Source organism: Marmota marmota, unplaced genomic scaffold (genome assembly GCF_001458135.2).
Source record: "Marmota marmota marmota unplaced genomic scaffold, marMar, whole genome shotgun sequence".
NCBI classification, from domain to species: domain Eukaryota; kingdom Metazoa; phylum Chordata; class Mammalia; order Rodentia; family Sciuridae; genus Marmota; species Marmota marmota.
The window spans coordinates 48,629,715-48,632,421 of record NW_026000005.1 but is presented as its reverse complement, the minus strand read 5'-3'; the positions used below and the strand labels follow the sequence as shown (position 1 = coordinate 48,632,421).

General features: G+C 49.1%; 1 long non-coding RNA gene across 6 annotated transcripts in view; it reads left to right on the top strand.

Annotated features, from left to right (window-relative positions):
* The first annotated feature begins 243 nt into the window (after positions 1-243).
* Positions 244-2,707, top strand: part of LOC107138493 — a 9,416-nt gene continuing 6,952 nt past the window's right edge. For all 6 annotated transcript variants that reach the window (XR_007349568.1, XR_007349566.1, XR_007349567.1 and 3 more), the window contains exon 1: positions 244-464. This is a non-coding gene — a long non-coding RNA (uncharacterized LOC107138493). The remainder of the gene's footprint in view (positions 465-2,707) is intronic.

Genomic DNA, 2,707 nt, shown 5'->3' with positions numbered 1-2,707 from the left:
TGTGCCGAGAGGTCGTGTGTCTGCGTGTGCATTTGTGAGCAAAAGGGTCTTTATGTTGGAGAGAATGTGTGTGTGTGTGTGTGTGTGTGTATGTGTGAGTCTGCGTGTGTGTGTGTCTGCACACGTGCTCTGTGTCTGGAAGGAGGTACGTGTGTGAGCGTGTGCATAGGCAGGCTCACGGGGCCTGGGCGTGGAGAGTGGGGCAGAAGCAAGTAGAGAACTATGACCAGGCGACCGAGCAGAGGACTGTGGTCACAACTGGACACTAGAGCAGAGTCTTCTCAGGTCAGGGAGCCCAATGCCAAAATAAAAGTATCTCCGTTTACTTTGCTACGATGTTGCCGGCAGCCAGCGTGTGACAGCAGGGCTGTCGAATGGGCAGCTGGGTCCCTTCCCTCCTGCGGAAGTGAGAGGAGGACAGTCCTTCAGGCTGCTGCCTTCACAGCCGGGCCTGCCCTTCTGAGGTGAGACGCTGGGCTCAGACCTCCCCGTGTCCCCTCAGGGAAGGGCAGAGGGTCCCCAGCAAAGGAGCTAGAATGTGCTGCGCTCGGGCCTGCTGCAGGCTGTGGACAGCCACGGGGAGTCCAGACTGCCTGCAAGTGGCCAGTCCTTGCTCCTCTGTCAGAGTAAAGGTGTGCGTGTGTGTGTGTGTGTGTGTGTGTGTGTGTGCGTGGGGGAGGGAGGGCTGAGACGTGCACATGGGAGAACATTCTACTCAGGCCAAGGGATAAAGAAATGGCAGCCTCTCCTTTTTTTCATGTTATTAAAAATCCTTTTCTGACACCACTCCCAGCTTCATGCCTTGGGCAGGAGGTCTAGGGCAGGGCTACCTTTGTGTAACTATGAGAAGGTCAGTGTGCCAGTTATCTATTGCCACAGATGCCATGCAGGTGCAATCCCCAAGCTCCGAGGTTTGTTTTATCATCGCTCATTTATTCCCTTTATTTATTTAGGGTACAGGGTTGAACTCAGGGACATTCGACCACTGAGTCACATCTCCAGCCCTATTTTGTATTTTATTTAGAGACAGGGTCTCACTGAGTTGCTTGGCACCTTGCTTTTGCTGAGGCTGGCTTTGAACTCACGATCCTCCTGCCTCAGCCTCCTGAGCCCCTGGGATTACAGGTGTGCACCACTCACCTGGCTCATTTATTTACTTAAATTATTTTATTTATTTTCAATGACTGGGCCTGATACCATCAATTGAGCCCTTGCCAGGGATTGGGATCTCTCTGGAGACAGATACTGGCTTCAGAGATGGAGGCAGCTGAGTGACAAGGAGCTGGGTGGACTCTAGGAGCCGAGAGGCCCCCCGCTCACAGTGGCCTGCAGCCACAAGGAGCTGAGCCCTGCCAAGTCCTGGAGGAGCGGAGCTCTTCCCCAGGAACCACAGCGACGCAGCCCGCAGATGCCTGATCCTGTCTTCCAAGACCCAGGGCAGAGACAGCCCAGCTGAGACTGTTGGGGCTCGTGATGCCAAAGCTGTGAGCTCTGTGTTAAGCCACCTAATTGGTGGTGACCTGTCACACAGCAACAGGAAACTACTACACTCTGGCTACCTTCTTCACAGGAGAAAGGCGAAAAAATTCAGAGGGAACAAACACAAACTACTCTGTCAATTAAACTGCCGCACCTGGTATCGATTCCTGGTCTCCTACATTGGATATGAATGGCCCAAATGCTCGTCTTTTAATCAGCATTGAGGTTTACAATTTTATTTGAAAACGCCACTTTGGCGTTATTTTAATATACTGCTTCTGGTGAGAAATGCTCTTTCTCATAGGATCTTAGCCCAGTGATTGACAGGAGCACGCTCTCTTACCTCCTGGTTCTTTGGACTTTTTTTATTTGACTTGCAAGTAATTTGTTTCTGCAGAAGGCCCCACACATTGGGTGCTGTTAACATCTGCTGAGTGAATGACAGAGTTAATAAATGAATAAACAAGAATCTTCAGCCGCCTGCTCACTGGACATCAAGGGTGTTGGTAATAGGACAGCACTGCAGAGTGCCCAGGGCAAGGCCAGCTCAGTGGGGCAAGGCCAGCTCAGTTGAGCAGAGGCTGCCTGACGTGCAAATGTCCTGGGACACCTCGGTTGGGAAGCAGAGGGTCAAGCAGAGGCCAGGCGAGGAGGCAGGAGCAGAGCAGATGTGATGGGAGGGAGGATCAGAAATCTCTGTGAATAGATGTTGATGGTCATTCAGGGGGTGAGTGACTGAGGATGGGGACATGGAGGCTGCATCAGTCCACTACTTAAGGTCATCAAAGACAGAAGTTAGGTCTGGATTTGGTTTGTTGGAAACATACTTTTACCTTTTTAAAAAAGTTTACTTGCTTAGAGATAATTACTTAAAAATTAGGGCTGGGGCTGGGGCTCAGTGGCAGAATGCTTGCCTTACACGTTAGAGGCACTGGGTTTGATTCTTAGCACCACATAAAAATAAATAAAGGTTTTTAAAAAATTAATATAATTACTATTCAAAATATTTCCAAGAGTTTAGAAATATATAAAAAGGGGAAAAGAAACTTTTTAAGGCCTCCATCTCTCTGCCCTCATGGTGAACTTGAATTTACACACATAATATTAAAAGGAAAAAAGGATCGAACTAAATCGACTGTCTACCATGTATTTTATTGTCCCTCAACAGAATCTCTTGGGTATATTTTCCCAGATGTAAAATTCAAATCAGGAAACTGGGGTCTGTAGA